Source organism: Alligator mississippiensis, chromosome 9 (genome assembly GCF_030867095.1).
Source record: "Alligator mississippiensis isolate rAllMis1 chromosome 9, rAllMis1, whole genome shotgun sequence".
NCBI classification, from domain to species: domain Eukaryota; kingdom Metazoa; phylum Chordata; order Crocodylia; family Alligatoridae; genus Alligator; species Alligator mississippiensis.
This window is the reverse complement of record NC_081832.1, coordinates 65,682,159-65,699,178: the sequence shown is the minus strand read 5'-3', so window position 1 is coordinate 65,699,178 and position 17,020 is coordinate 65,682,159. Positions and strand designations below refer to the sequence as shown.

Sequence of the window (17,020 nt, the reverse complement as noted above, 5' to 3'; positions counted from 1 at the left end):
AGATCTATAGGAATGAACAGCAGTCGGAGCCTAAATGTCCATTTCTTCTGAAAGAGCATTCATAGTAAGAATCAGATGCTGAAAATAGCAAAGATGTACATCATAACATCTGATTGATTTCTTTGCCCCTGTATAAAATCACTGTGATCCCACCTAAACCACAAGGTTTAGTGATCCAACAAAACACCTGTATCTCTCTCATTGAGCATAGTCAAGTAGTGTCTGTTTTTTTAAGCCTTGTCAGATAAACCCTTTGTTGGCTCGGGCCTAACTAAATCAAGTCAATGATATTGTACTGGGATATGAGAACCGAGACTGGAGAATATGCACGAGCCTTAGTAAAGAACAAAGTTTTATAATGAGATCTTGTATCTAATTACAAGGTATATTTTTAAAATTTCAGTTTTGGTCAGCTCTTGATTTTGGATGAATCCAGCTATATCAGGAAGAAGTACAAGTTCTCATCTATCTACTAGCAGGAGGGGAAGATACCAAAAATGTACCAATATTGTAATCTTGAATATTCACTGAATAGTTTACCACCACAAACCCTTGGCAGACCATTAAAAACAAAGAACTGATTTTGATTTAACCTCAGCGAGAACCAGAATTAACAAAACCCAAAAAGAAAAAACAAAAACAAAATACACAACACAAAACAATGATGCTCTACTAGCATAAAACTAATTTAAACCATAAATTAGGTCCTGTATAACATCTTCAAGGAGGCAATGGTCTAAATGATTAGATTAAAACATAATACTTCCTTTTCCCACCCCCACCCCCCGCCAGCCACCCCCTCTTCCACCCCTATCTTGACTCACTTGCATCAGGGAAACAACTGTGTGTATCCAGTAACGTTGCATCTTGTGACATTCCTCCTTATCCGACTAGGACTTTTGTGATACAACATAAAAACAAAGGGCATTTTTACACGTGCTCTGGGGGGTGGGGGTGGGGGTCCTTTAATTAGAATGGCTCTTAGAGAGATTCTAATTAAAGCACCTCTGCGTCTTATGCATCAGCATCCCTGTGGTTCAAAATGGCAGTGAGGGCACTTGAACTAAAGCTTGCCAAACACGCTTTAGTTCAAGTGCCTTCACTGCCATTTTGTGAAGCATAGGGACACTGATACAAGACATGGAGGCTGGCTGGAGTGCACCAATTAGCACGTTCTAGCAGACTCAGTTAGTTAATTAATTCCAGCACATCAGAACAGCTTCCCAGCATGTCTATGGCCACCCAAATATAGCAAGTGTTGCAGAGATGCACCCGTCATGTGCAGTACTGTATTGTGTTGTTTCATTTTAAGTGATCTTTCTAAAACTTCCAACCCTCCATCCCACCATCCATTGTAGCTTTGATTGCAATGACCTGCCTCACCGCTTCATATGCCTTGTTATTTTAAGAGGTAAAAAATTTGCCAGATGTCACTTTGGTGCTAAAACTTCCTACAGAGCCTCACTAAAATTTCCAATGATGCATGAACTCTGGGCAATTTCTAATGAGAAGAAATTAAAGTAAGTTATTAAGCAGAGTTTCAAAGGCAGTTCATTGTCATTTCCCCTCCCTTCTCATATGAATCTTCAATAGTGCCTCTTTTTAAATGAAAACAGTTATTTTCTCAGTGTCAGGGGTCTGTTAATGCTACAATTTACTCTCTCAAAAGGCATTAGAGAGTCTAGTCTTGATAATGCATTCATGGGGAGAAAGGAGAGGCACTATAGCATTTCCTTTCAGAAGCCCATCCAATTGATTCTTCATGGAACCAGGATTAGGATAGTCCTGCAAAATGATACTATTTATTTTCTAAGTTGGCAGGTCTTCTCATGCAAAGAGTTACAATACTGCAGTCTGAGATTGAGGCAGGAGGTTTTATAGAACAGCGTTAGTTCTACTTTTGCATATGTACTAAAAGAGGTTTTGTAAGTTATTTGCAAGGCAGGCGAGTATCATCCTCATTTTACACATGGGAAGATGGAGGCAAATTATAAAAGGTGACTTGGCCCAAGGCTAGTGGCAGAGCCAGGACCAGAAACCAGGCATCAAGATACCTTCTGGGAATTAATCCATACCGCTTCATCCTACTGGCAGCTAATTGCAAATGTAAAGTGTAACCTTTCTGCCATGAGTTGTCAGTAACAAGAAAGAGTAGGTTCAGATTGGTTTGGAAGTCTTTTTAAAGTTACAGAACGAATTATGTACCTTGAACCAACGTATTCAGAGGGACTCTTAAAACAGCATCTTGCCATGCACAAGCCCCGAGGCCGCGTATGAAACAAAAGACTTCACTGGGGGGGGGGGACCCCGAGAGATTCAACTTGGGAAATGAATGATAAATAAAAGTACTCTTTGATAATAGCTGTATACCCAACTTCTAGTATTGGCATATTGAGATATATTTTGAATAAGCAAAAGGTAAACAGCTGGGTGTCTAGAAGTCAGTCCATTAGTCAGGAACCCAATTGCCAGTTGTGCCTTTAAATTTTTCCCTTTGTATATCCAAATAATCAACTGGAAATAACAGAGTCCCATTGCCAATAGCCACATGGCTATTAGCCACAGAAGGCTATTAGCAAATACCCAATCACTTCCTTGCATTGAGCAGTCTTTTGAAACTAATCCCACTACATTCTCTTCTCTCTGTCATGATCCAAAGGTCTGATTTTTTTGTGTGTGCTTCAGCACTAAGAATTATCCCCGTGGGTTTACAGCTTCATTGCACGGAGGAGTTCTGCTGCACAGAGAACCCGCGTGCAAGGGAGTGTTCCCTCCACTTTGCAGCGATCTTTGCAGGGTGCATTTTCTTTGCAACACAGAAATGCACAGTGCAAAAGAGTTCCCGCTCGTCGTATGCAAATTCGTGCCCCGCAATTGGCTAGTGCTAAATTATTCCCACATGGCGGCTAGCGATTGGCCTGCTAGCCGTATAAGAGGCTTGAGCAGTTTCTGCTCAAGCCGAAGAGGACTCCGCATCCATCTTGTGGGGACTCTGGGTGTGCGTGGCAGGGTAATAGAAACCCTGTGTGTTGCCCAGAGGAGTTTGGCGACCTGATCCACCGCCCACCTCTTCCCGTCTTCGAACGGAGCCTACTATAAGACGTACCGACCAGTTTTATGCGCGCTTGTCCTGGACATCCGGAGTTCTGTCTGCGTGGAGCCTAGCAAACTCCACGTGATTGTTCGTGTTCTGTCTGCGTGGAGCCTAGCAAACTCCATGTGTGTTCGTGTTTTCTGTTGTAACCGCAACTCAAGCAAGTTCTCAGCCTGCACCGCAACCATCTCGGTGTAAGTAAACAATCTTAAAATCAACCGTTACGTGCCTGTGCCCAATTCTAGCTTGGCGCCCGCCCTCTCCGACCCGGCCTGCCGGCCACAGCCCACGTGCAGAGCGACGAAAAGGGCCCAGGGCCTGACCCGGCTCGCCCACTCTCCTCCCCATCCGTCATGAGGGTAACTCTGTTACCCCCAGTTCCATTCATCATACTGCCCTATAGTCTTTTCTATTAATCACTTTGGACTTTTCCTTGCCTTGTGCCTGGCATAGGCATTTACTCTTATGCAAAGTATGTGCAAGGTCTGAAAATCCAGAAAATTGTGACAGGGTTTCAGACTTCTCTTGCAGAGAGATGAGTGATGAACCATTGTCAGTGGGAAAAAAAAGTCACACATTTTTCATGGAATTCTACCCTCGGATGAACATGCCTGGCTCCCAGTAAAGCATTCATCTCGTATCAAAACCTACCTCTTAGTTTGAAAGTATACTCCTCTGCTTCCCAAATTTACCTGCCTGTCAATTTAGTGCAGTCATATTTACCAGCTTCACAGGAAATTTGATGCTTTAATTAATACTGTTTGTCAAACACTTTGAGTTGCTTAGGTGCAAGATTTTATTTATTACCAAAATAATTAACCGCTAATGAGTAAAAATGCTAATTGCTGCCAATAAATTCACATATATTCAAGAGCATCCTGGCTGGATATTTTTAGAGCTGATTTTTCATTATAAGCCAATCCTGACATGAAATAACCCCTCTACCTGATTTACGTAACTATTTGCATCTTTATCCTACTTCCTATAGTGATACATAAACAGCTCCATGTTCATTTCAGGTGGACTTTTCCCGATATGGGAAAGAGGGTCTCTCTGCATGGTTCATTGTGACAAGTGATATCAGAGTCTTAACTTCAAAGGGTGTTGTACAGTTGCACTGAAAGAGTTCTTCTAGTGAGTTGGAAGGATTGCAAACTAGGCCCTTTGGGTAACATAATAGACCATGTTAGTGGTGCAGAAGCTAATCATAACTGCAGTAAGTGGTGGTAGGCAGGCCACAGAGACTTCATGTCAAATGACTGCACTGAACTATCCTTTGCGACTGAACACAGAAAACTGTAGAGGTATTTGGGCATGTCTTGCATTGCATACAAGCAGAATTGGCTGGAGATAGAGGGGGGAAAATAAAAGTCATTAGTGTAGCAGGCATCATCCCCTTTGTGTCTGAACAGATGCAACAGGCTACCAGTATCCAGAGCATGATCTCACTGTCACTACTGTGTACACCGATTTGCAACCTCTTCAAGATCATCTGAAAGTCAATTCTTGTGAAATTTAGAGGATTCATTAAATAACCTCCTAACCATCTCAAAAACAAATCTTTATCAAGAGCCAAAACTGTGCATCCCATAACTGATTGATCAGTGGTTCATGAGATTCCTATCTGTTTAATTGTTTCAATTTGAGATCATTTGTTAGCTTTAACATTACACTATCCACTCTGCCTGACCTAGACAAGGCTGGTAACAGCTACTCTACCCTACTCTTCTTGGCCAGTCCTATCGGAATCACTGTTAGGAGAGCCTCAATATTTCTAATTACCTTTTTCATAAATTAACTCCAAGGGGAAATATGCAGTCAACAGGAATTTATGGAAGGGTGATTCGGTCAAATATTCAAGACATTTATATGGGGGCTTGAATTATATCTTCTTTGGAAGCTCATTTATTGAGAAAGCATTCGGTCAACTGCTCAAACAAGATAGCTTGTTCAGCTTTTCATAATAATGAGGGCATGAGCTGATCTACTTATTCTCCATTGCAAGTCAGAGAGACTTTGTATGTGATCAAAAGAAATAAGGCCTCCATAACTTCAGATTGATTATTTCTGTAGAATAGCCAGTCTGGAATAATGCAGTGCTGTTGATGTCTGTCTTTCAATCTTTCATTAGTAAACCTTAACTAGTAGAAACAGGTATTGGGCTTTAGATAAGAAATGCCTTGCAGATTGGAGGATTGTGCTCTTGAGAATCAGGGCCACTGTCTCTAATGGTGTTAATTATCTTGGCAGCCACAGCAAGCTGGCAAGCACAACATTTGCTATTTGGCCTAAATCCATTTGCATATCAAGTTGCAGGTGCTCAGCATGTTTCAGGATGAGGACTGTAGAAAGGTGCTTGGCTGGCAGTTTGGTCCAACTCTTCCTTTATTGCTTTTGGAAGCTCCATTGTAGGCCATCTTAATTAAATCAATATCAGCATTTTCCCTGGCGACTCCTTAGGTTTAAATTTGAAGCAAGTAGAATCTTCTCTTTCTTAAAAGAAAGGAAAAAAAGTTTAAAATTTGTTCCCACTCTTTCTGTAAAATTAGAAACGCATACACCCTGGCTAGGCCTCAGTCCTCACACTGTTAGCAATTTGTATCCAAATTACTTCTTGCTGAACTAGAATTGACTCTGCTTTAAATAGCTAAAATTGACACCAGTGGCCTTTGGGGAAACCTAAAGACTCTTATAGGATTATCACAGGTGGCATTAAAATGCTGTTGCATCTCATCACCATCTGTTCTTAGATAAACCTTCCTTAAGGAAGAAGCCTGCTAACTAGTTTATGCCAACCTTGAGACTTCATTGCTTGCTGCTGTCAGGCAGTATAGGTTCCTGAGCCATGTTTCTCAGCTCTCTTATTTCTGACACGGTAAGACCAATTGTCCTCAATTACATCTGTGACTTTGAGGGGAGGCTCCCTATTCAGTAGCATCTCAATTCAGCTGTCTCCTCCTTCCAAATGTAAAAGTAGTTAATTTAAAAAGGGAACAAAAATAAAGATCCACAAATCTTGGAGAAGGAGTGGTAGAAACACTCCATCATTGTGACTAAGAGACAGATTTTGGCCCATTTGGAAGATTCACATGGTCACAGAATATTTTATTTTCCTATGAAGATGGATCAAAAAAAAAAAAAAAAAAAAAAAAAAAAGTAGCTGTTCTCCTATCCAGCAAAATAAATTCAATATATTCCCCCCCCCCCCCTCAGGTCTTGGAACTAGCTGCTTGTTTCTCCAACAGTATGAAACCTCAGAAATGGAGGTTTTTTTAAGTGGTACTATTTCAGAAGTTAAGTACCATAGGATTCAAACTATGAAATTAAAAGGGCCATTGACACTGCAGCATAGCTAGCTTAGGTACCGAAAACTATCTAGCAGTGGCAGAATAGAGCTCTGTGTTTAAGTAGCCAAGCAGGACACAGGAAGATAGCACTATAGCAAAAGGAGGACTCTAGGTAAAGCACCATGCCACATTTTAGCATCTTCTGAAGTAGACTGTAGCCTATGAAAGCTCATACCTCTTTGAACAGATTAGTTTAGAAGGTGCCATCTGTCTGCCTTTCAACTAACCAATCTTAATAGCCTGAACCATTGACAATACATAGAAATAAGGTATTTATGTTTCTTTAAAAACAAAAGAAACAAACAAAAACTTATGAAGAACAGGCTGGAAAACAAGCAGTTTAAGCAACGGGCTTCAGATGATTAGCTGAGCTCATGAGGTCCGACTGCCTTCTAAGTAACTATGAATATTCAGGTAAATGTGTTTAGCTGGAAGATTACTCAGATGCCACATGCACAAAATGTACTCCTGTCTAGTTCTAATTAACTTAAAACCTGGTACTGGCCAGCACTCTTGATGGCTTACTGGGGTATGCTTTTAACATTTTTCAGGTATAATTTTTTCTGCTGGCACATTACAAAAGACAAAGCAGCATTGCCATCAGGGTCTGAATAAAGAAAATATGTGGGGGGAGGTCCAGAACATTTCTTTTGAAGAGACAATGGTACCTTCAAGGTGAGTCAAGTCTTCCTGGAAAAAAGAGAGTGTTATGGGAAGGATTTGAGAGAGGCAAAATAAAAGCCTGCAATGCATGGAGTATTGTATTAGGTTTAAAGTTGCACATGGAAGGGAAGAATACAAACAAGGATGCTGGACTTGTACGCTGGGTGGAATAAAAAAAGAAAAAAAAAAAAAAAAAAGAGGCATCTCTGGCCGTCTCCTTCTCAAAAGGAGAATTTAGGGAACGCTTTGCAGAATATTAAAGGTCATCAACCAGAGCAGATTAAAAAGTTATTGCCAACCAGTATTGTGGGCCAAAAACAGACTCTAATCTTATGCACTTAGTGTTGCAAGAAGTTTGGGGTAATGAGGATGTGTATGGGTGAAGCACTGACCCTTGTTGGATGGAGATTTTGGCAGTGGGTATAAAATAAAGAGAAATGCATTTCAGAGAAAGGGGGAGAAGTAAGCTTGGCAGGACTACACAGCAGCCTTGATGTTCAGGCAGAAAGCCCAGATATTTCACTAGAGCCAATACTTCGGCATTACCTGTGGGATGGAAGACATCTTGGAAGACATTGCTTTCTTCACGTTTTCTCCACATGGAGTCTGAATCAGCTTCAGGGCATCTAAGTTACTATGCTACAGTCAGACTCAGATTGATGCAAGGCATACTAGAGAGAAGTGAAGTGTTCTCATTTTTCCTCAAGTGTTTTCCATCATGGATTATTACGGGATATAGAAGTGTATGAGCTATTGCAGCAGCCACCATATTTGACCATTAGTTGCTCTGCAAGATGTATGCCATATGCTCTCAGGTAAAATGGACTCAAGGTGCTGTATCATAGCTTAGTAAACTGTAGATCTATGTTGAAGTTAGTGTATCAGTTTATGCAAATTGGTAGTCAGCTAACTACAGATCGTTTCCCACTGATGGTTTGGCATGGTGTTGCTTTCTAGGGGAAGAAAGAGAGAAAATTAGTTGCTTTTGGATTAGTAGCAGCAGCAGCAAGTTCTGTTTGACAAGCTACCTGCTGAAGTTTAAACAATGGCATTGTACTGGGAGGAAAAAAGAAAGAAGTTTTGCTCTTCAGGGGGACTAGGAAAGAACTGTACAGCAACACTGGTAGCAAGTGGGCCAAGACAGAAGTTGCACCTGTTGGAAGGTCACAATCTCGGCGGAGGTCAGACCAAGCAGCGATGCCTCATTTTATGGGAAGAGCCAGCTGGGTGAGAAGGGGTATTATCGTTATGTTAACTCACAGGTAGGAAACACTTAAAATGCTGAGAACTTTACGCTCGTCTCTACTGTTCTATTTGTGAGCAGATACCATCAAGTTCTTGCAGCTTAAAAGCTCTTAATGACACAGCTTTATCTTCCTTCAGTGACAGTATCACTGCACATTACTACCGACAAGCAAGTGGTCATAGGCCAAGAACACCCCCACGAAATTTCACACCTGCTACCAGCTGCTTCTTTCCCTAGCCCCTGGCAAAGGAAGAAGGATCAAGTTCCAAGGGGTTTGTGGCAAGTCATATAATTAAGTGTAGAACAGAGATATGCTTTTTACACAGATTAAAGGAGGCAGGAAAAAGAGTATGTTTTGCTGATATTATTCATTTAAATCCAGATGTCTAGTTTAGACAGTGGAGGAAGTGCCATTTAACACACATTGTAAGAACTGTTGGGAGACACTGTTAGAAGAATGCATGTTATCATTTGCACAGGACCTTTCACCTGTGAAAGGCCCACGATGCCCAAATCGGAGTGCCAAAGTAGGCTTTCAAATATAAAAATTAGGAGTTCTTGAGAATCCTTGAAAGATTAATTCTCCTGAAAACTAGAATGGGATGGATAGAGACCAGTACAATTAAAAACTAGATAACAAAGTTAAAATTAGCTTTAAAAAGTACTGGTACTAGTGGTGAAGTAAGATTTCCATTCACCCAAGATTCAGACATCCTAGCTCCTTGATAACACGTGTGTGCGTGTACACACACGAACTTACAGGTCAGAGATTCCCAATTGTTAACTCCAGTTATGGGTAATATTATACAGCTGAAAGCATGACTTGATTAAATTCATTTAAAGGATTGACTGCTATAAAAAAAAAAAAAAAAAAGTTAAGTTACGGTATATTTTCTGTTTACGTATTTTAACAAAAATTCAAGTGCAAGGTTAGTTCTCTTCACCTTTCTTATTAATTTTCTATTATACTGTGGTAAACAAATTTAATAGTAGAAAGAACAGTTTCCAGAAATATTCTTATGCCAAGATAAGAGTTTATTTAAAAAGGGAAGTGTATTTTGAACAGAGGTATTCATGCTGGATAAGATGCATCCAATGAAAACCAACAATGCACTGTTTAATGCAATACATGAGCTGAGCAAGAATTTGGAAGATAGAGAGAACAAGCGAGCTTGAATGATTAAATTAATAATAAAGTTGACTGTAATTTCTGAAGAGCAAAAGAGGGGGAGGGGGATCTTCCCCAAATATAAGTTACCTTATTATTTACTTTTACATACAAGCACACCTTTCCCCCCCCAAAAAACAGCTGCTGGACATTGCAGTGTATATTATCTACTAGAAAAAGGTGGTAAGAGAAGTTTCTGCCTTACAAGCAGAAGCAAAATTTACACCTAACTCACAGCGAGCAGAATAGCGAACAGGCTTAGCTCCCTAGCTGCTGCTTAACTACTTACTACAAGGAAACATCTTTTTCTTCTTCTTCTCGCCTTTCAAAGGCAAGGTACATAGTTAATGCTGAAGCATGTTGTATGTGAGAAGATGCAGTATTCCATTTCTGCTTCAAAATCAGTCCTATAAACTGGAGCAATTACTTCCATGAATAATATAAGCATAGTGCCTCAAATTAGAAAGTCAGAAAGAGTTTAAACAAGAGCTAGGTCTGCAGAAACTACCAGTCATTCACACTCATCATTGGGTCTAAACAGCAGCTCTAACTGCTCTTGCCTGTTCGGTCTAGGCACCTGACAAATCCAGGCATGTGCTGCAAACAACGTCTAAATCATCCCCTTCAAGTTACTGGAGAACACCAGAACATTGAAGTACTTGGAGCTTGTTTAGGGATACATGAGCTCTGCTGGCTACAACTCAAGAGCTGAATTGTGTTAAATAGTTCAGCAACAGCCCAGATGGAGAGGACTGAATTTCTCTCTTCGTATGAAATTAATGGAAGAAATAGGGAGAAAAAAAGGCATCAGATCTTAAAAAGGTTCTCAGCGATTGCTAGTTTCCAAGCAGCCACAGCCAAAATTAGTTAAGGCCTATTAGAGCTCAGCCAGAGGATTACTGCATCAAGGGCTTTATTTCTTTCTTGCATCACAAATTAATATTTTTCCTTCAGTGGAAATTGTTTCATTGGCTTTAATAGGTTTTGTTCTATACTCTTAGCCAAAGGCTTGCTGGAAAGGAGACTGTTTTGGCCTAGGTGAGTTTAGAAACCATGTATTCTTTCTACAAAGACATTTGGGCCAAGACTTTCCTCAGGTAATCATGTCATTGTTGTCACAATTCTTGTTAGCTCCAAGAATTTGCATTTTGTTTATATACAACATACACAGCTTACACTCAAGGCTTTTACATTTAAGTTATGCACACTGTAGACCTACTGATCCAGTTGTTAGTTAGCTTAGCAATATACTTAAAGGTTTAATACACATTTTGAGGATTGGATCTTACAGCTTTTGTCAGGCAAACATTTGTGGATGTGAATATTCTGGCATGCAACTACTTCCCTTTAGGACTGACCAGTTTAGGCATATGTAGTGTTACTTGCATGTGTTTGAACATTGTTCCTAGACTCTGAAGGACACGTTGGAGTACTTGCAGACAACATTTACTTAATTAAATTACCATTTACTTGTAAGAAATACATTTCCTTATAAGCAGAGTTAAGAATGCATAGTTAGTTTTAGCTTCTAAAAAATTTCCATGTATTGCAAAATACTAGTGAAAGCTGGTTTATGAGCTCATAATACTTCAACATAGAGAAATGCACTTAAAGAATTTGCATACATTATGGATCCAGTGAAGCAGACTTTTTACCGTTAATTGCTCTGAACTTCAAAAAGAAGGTGTGATTTAGCCAGCAAGATGCACAAGTAATTTACTATTCATTAATAGATACTATAAAAAGTTTTAAAAAACCCACACAAAAAGTTACCCTTTTAAGCACCTATGACGAATAAGCCCTTCTGTGAATTTGAGGATAACCAATTCAGCCATCTTGAGGTTACAGAAGATTATGGATACTGTTACTGGCTCCGAGGTTCCAGCTGTCATTGTGGACAACTATAATTTTATAACTTATCCTGAATAAAGGGTGGTGACCCCTTCCCAAGACCACAGACTAAGCAGCCTACTGTTCAAAGCAATCAGACCAATCTCCTACCATTACTCATCTTTTCCTACCCATACAAGTGAGCAAGCAGTGGTTACTGATGCATGCTTCCAGCAGTATCTTCACAAGCCATTCAGAATCAGGTGTTGTGATAGAAATCCACTCAGTCTAATTGTTTAAATCTTCACATTTGAGCATTCCTCTGAGCTAACTGCAACATGCACTACTTGCTCCTAAAAAAGGTACAATTCCCAAAGGTCTTACTTTCCCATTAAAAAAGAAACACAATAAAGAATCTCATGCATCAAAACCTATTAGCAAGTGTTCAAACACTCTAGTGAATACTTACCCATTGTGAGCCACCCCCCCTCAAGTAGCCATGTTTGTCTGAGCAATTGTTAGCCTCTGGGTGTGTCAAATTCATATAAGTGTGACCTTCCCACCCACAAGTCCTTGCCAGAACTCTATAGCACAACTCATCTACCTCACCTAGGTGCTTTATAAATCCAGCCATGCAGCTCTCTAAATATTTTAAAGAAATCTGACCTCTTTTGCCTACCTTAATGGTAGCTAATGCTAATACTCCTTAGCTTGTTATTGCAGTTAATGATTCCAGCTTGTTCCCTTGCATCTCCCAGGGCATCTACTTTTTGTCCTTTACTATGTAAACACCTTGGGGCAGATGCCACTTTTTGGTGTGTGTATAATGCAATCCTTACAGCATCAGCATCTCATGACCAATTGATTGCAAGGTGAAGGTTTGAGTGAAAGTTTCTATTTCCAAAAATTCTCACTCATTTGAGCACTAAAAGAACAAATGAAAGAGTCTATAAGTTTGTGGGAAAGCTCTGACTTGCTTTCTTTTTCCAGTTGAAAGGCACTTTTCTCTCTAAGGGAGGTTAAATTAAAAAAAGTTTCTTACCTGTAAGAATGAATCACTGCTAAGTCTGGCTTAGGCAAAAACCAGTTGTTATGGCATTTAACATAAGGCAGTGCAAATACAATGGGAGGTATGCTACAAGTAAACATGCAAAGGCACTGATATTTCACCATTACTCTTCGGTAGAGGCTGAAATCACAGACGTGTCAGTGTGAATCACAACTGCAATATCACCACCACTATTAGCAGATACAATAGAGAAACCTGAAAATAGCATGAATATTCTTTGGATGCACGCCAGGGTTGGTTTTCACCTTATATACAGACAGTTGGTTGGCTTCTCTTCCACTTTTAAGAATCTAGAACAGCAAGTTTGGAAATCCTTGACTCGCATTAACCCCCCATCTCTCTTCCTGAGGAACACTGAAGGAGTGTTTAACATGGTTGTTGCTCAAAAGCTATGACTCAAGACCAGGTCTTGTGTGCTTAGTATGCCACAGGATCACGGACCAAGCAAGTTTGAAAAATGCATGTGGTTCTTCCACCAGTGGAGGTACTGCTCTGGAAGAGTGATTGTGGAGTTTGGAAGAGATGTAATACGGTGTTACTGATCTCTTGAAACATTTACCCAGGAAGAGTGAAGGAGCAATCCAACTGCTGTGCTAGGATTACAGCAGTAATGGCTATGCAGACACCGGTGGTTTTAGGTAAGTTGGTACCAGTGAGAACACTCAGACAGGCTCAGCTGTTTTGTTTTTTGTTTTACCTGGGGCATCTAGTCCTGCTTAGAATAGGTGTGAGGGTAGGGTGGTAAAAAAACCCCAACAACCAAGTGCAGGGTATAGTAGTACAAGACCCCAAAGTCTGTGAAACTAGAAGACAGTTTCTAAGGAGTAAAGTTATGTTTTCTATTTGTTGTTTTACACGGTTTTTCAGGTATTTGCTCAGTGGAACGAGGTAGTGCTTTCTCCAGAATCACCAACAGTACTGAATTATAAGCATAACACTGTCCCAGTCTCCAGCTGTTTATTCCCTAAAAGGCTCATTACTCAACAGCAAAAACATTTTTGTGCACATAACATATTATTCCATTTAAAACTAGGAAAGTTAGCTTAATGTTTAAAATAAGCAGCTTCCCTTCACTGCTCCAACATGCCACATACCCATGCAAGAGTCAGAGCTATTTACTCATATTTGCATCATGGTTCAAAGATGACAGACAGGACCCTACACTCCACAATTTCTAACCTGTCTAAAGTGCCAGGTCTACAGAAGTCAAGGGGGGACAACAACAACAAAACACACAAAAACAAACCAGCAAAAGAAACACACAACTCAGGCAACTCTGGTAGGGGAAGAATTTTGTTCCCTACCTATAGTTCTAATGTTGCTATTCGGGGAGTCAGCATATACATGGCTGAGCAAGTTTCAGCAGACATTTGCTACACTTCTTCTTGGTTTTCTGCATAATTGAGTCACCAAGCCCTCCGACATCTGACACTGAATACCAGAGACCATAAACTGTCTATCCTACTCCATCTTCACACCTTTTGCAATAAAGTTCCCCATGGAGAACACATAGACACTCTCTCTCTACAAGTTCAGGTATGGGAACCAGGAATTGGACAATGTACCAATAGCAAGGGCAAAGGCAGGCATTATTTTCTTCTCCAGGGTCTTTTGCTTTGCAACAAGCATACTTAGTTGGCCTCTATTAGTCCGACAGGCATCTGTTTCTAAAGCTTCTTAGCTTTGCTATGCTCCTATAAAGACTCAACCAGCTTTCACTAGAACCTTCTTCAATAAGAGGACACATTTTCAGGTATGATCTCTTCTCTACCAAAAGACTTCTTCAGCCACAGTGCACCCTTTTGTTGCCTTCAGCCTGCAGAACCACGTTCACCGCCAAACAGATCTCTGCTCCCAGACCTGCAGGCCTGCCCAGATGTTGGTAACCTGAAGTATTTTCAGATTTAACTCACCTAAAAAGGGCAGACATGGCACACATGCAGATATACCCTCAGTCTTCTTTTAAAGAGCCAGACTAGCAATTGCTTTTGATTTGTTTTTGCATGCTTCAGAATTTGGTAGAATAATTCTTTAAAAATTCAGTATTTTTATTAAACAAATGCCAAAACACTGTTGCATACACAGCTATCCTTAGGGGCCAGTTCTGTAAAACAAAACAAAATTAACCTGGTCAGTCAAAGCTTTTTGCTTTTCATTCAGAGCCTGATCGATCCTATGGTTTAACTCATGGGAATAATCTGCATTCTTCAGATTATCAGAGTTAATACAGTTCACTTCACATAAGGAATTTTCTTGCAATGAAGCTACAGGATGGATCAGGTTTTCAAGGAAGTTAGAATAACTCTTTTTTTAAATTTGAAGTCAGGCTTTCTTTGCCAATACATAAGGTACTGAAAATGGTGCACACATTAAAGTATTGTGTGAGCATAGGGAGGAACTACTTTACTTCAGTTCATTATTCTCTGGGTCCATTCTGGACAGATATTGCCAGTTGGGCCAAGTTGTAAAGAAAAAAAAAAAATTATGCTGAGGCCATCCTATCAAAAGGATGGAGTGGTTAGTCTTCCCCCTGCAATCACTCGATTGCTGCTTCTGCCTAGTCCGGCATCTCTTATTTTACAGTGCATTCACAAAACAAATAAGTGTTGCAAATTTTAAGTATGTGGGAAAAGTGTAGGCACAAAGGGAAGTCTCTGCAGGCATTAGAAATAAAATATGAACATTACTCATACAAGAGAAAAAAAAAAATCTCACTCACCACAGGTGTTTTTTCACTATGCACTGCTATTGCTTTGCAGTCTTCTGCATTCCTGCAGAGGTAAGAAGAAGAATGATACAACAGACTGAACACAGTAAACCACTCTCCTGCTGTCCTATTCACCAACTTCTCTTTGGCTCTTTTATTTCTTTCACCTTTCCAGTGGGTCACAGCTGAAAAAAATAATTGAAGTTCATGCCATGCAATTAGGACATAAACAGCTGGAGCATGTGGTTTTCATTTTCATCTCTTGGGTTGACACTGTACATTGTAATTTCCAAGAGTTTAATAGTCTGGAGGGATGATGGATTGACATTATTACCAAGGTGCTAGAGGACAGATATATATGTTGGCAATAAAAAGAAATTAAAAATAAATACTTATGTCAAAATCTAGGATATATGGAGCAGCTCTCTGGGGTATTAAGTGAAGTAGATAATGGAACTGGAAAATTAGTTTGAAAGCAAAACACCTGTTACGCAGGTTAAGAAATGACCCGAGAAGACCACTCAGCCATAGGTGTAACTTTAAATGTGCTAAAGACTGCACAGCCAACTAGAAAATACGCTGTTTGTTTGTTTGTTTGCTAGAAATAAGAGAAGCCCTAAATATCAAAAATAGTGAAAAAAATATAGGCTGCTAATTAAGAATATGATTAATACTTTAAAATTTGACATAGCTTTGGAAAAACAATGCTAAGTGCTTTGATTATGATTCTGTTGTTAACTACTGTTTTACTGAGCTGGCTTTTGTATTACTTTGTCTTAAGCTGCTTCTTGCAGCTTCAGTTTGCATTCTTCTGACATATCTCAACCTTATTTGTAAAGGAATCAGGTGTCATTTTAATGCATTTCACTATGTCTCAGGATCCTGTGACCTCACTATCTCTTCAAGACTATGTATGATGTGGGAGCTGCTAACTTGCATATCTCAGCAGTATTACATTTTTCACATGAATACCTTTGCACTTTTTTGTACTCATAGATCCTCAGAACTTGATGGACCAAATCTTTGCTCATTTTCATCCCAGTCCTTTATCAGGCTACCTCCCAAGTTTGGGATGGGATTTAGGGGGATAAAGTGATATGTTTCTACCACTTGTCAGTAATTAAACATTCCAAAGACACTGCACTTGCCATCATTTGTATTATAGGAGCAATTACATGCTCCAGTTGAGGTCAGGGTCCAGTGAGCCCGGCTTTGTCTAAATGTGAATCAGGAGACAATCTGTGCTACGAATAGTTTAAATCTTACCGTATGTATATGAAGTTATTCATGATCATCCAGGAAATGTAGGGTACAGGTTATCTTTCTTCCAACCCCTGGGCCAAATTGGGGACTATTAGTATGAAAATCCATCAATCCAATCAAATGTGAATTATTAGACTGCCAGGTCCATGAAGTCTTTAAGTTACCTTCCCCCTACTACCTCCTGCCAGCCATCAGCATAGCTAACTGGAATCCAAACCTTTGCAGTTCACACTTCCCTGTGACCCTGGATCTTTTTCACTAATCTTACCATTTTGCCATTTATCTTAAACCTAACTATTTTGCCTGACTTATTCATAGTCACACGGATGGCTTTTAGGATTATCCTGTGACTTTTTTCAGTGGAGGTTCCAAAAAAACAGGAGTATAGCCGACTCACAAATTGTGATAAACTTGTTATCATTGGTTAAGCCATTTGCAACCTGTCCTTTTTTTAGGTTTAGTTTAACTATACTAATTATCTAAAGCAATATCCACTTTAAGCCCTGGAAGGCATCCTTCTTGCAATACCTTTGGAATTATTAAATTGACATTATCTATGTTAGATAGCATTTGAGATTACCAGCCTCTCCAATTCACATTTAGCCCCATTCATAGAATCATAGAAAGTTAGGG

The 17,020-nt window shown here is 39.8% G+C and overlaps 1 long non-coding RNA gene across 1 annotated transcript; it reads right to left on the bottom strand.

The window, feature by feature from the left end:
- Positions 1-4,391: 4,391 nt before the first annotated feature.
- LOC109280889 (uncharacterized) lies at positions 4,392-15,262 on the bottom strand. Its single transcript, XR_002087348.2, has 3 exons — positions 15,137-15,262; positions 14,331-14,521; positions 4,392-5,587 (listed from the first exon to the last, which is right to left on the bottom strand). It is a non-coding gene; the product is annotated as an uncharacterized LOC109280889 (long non-coding RNA).
- Positions 15,263-17,020: the final 1,758 nt, after the last annotated feature.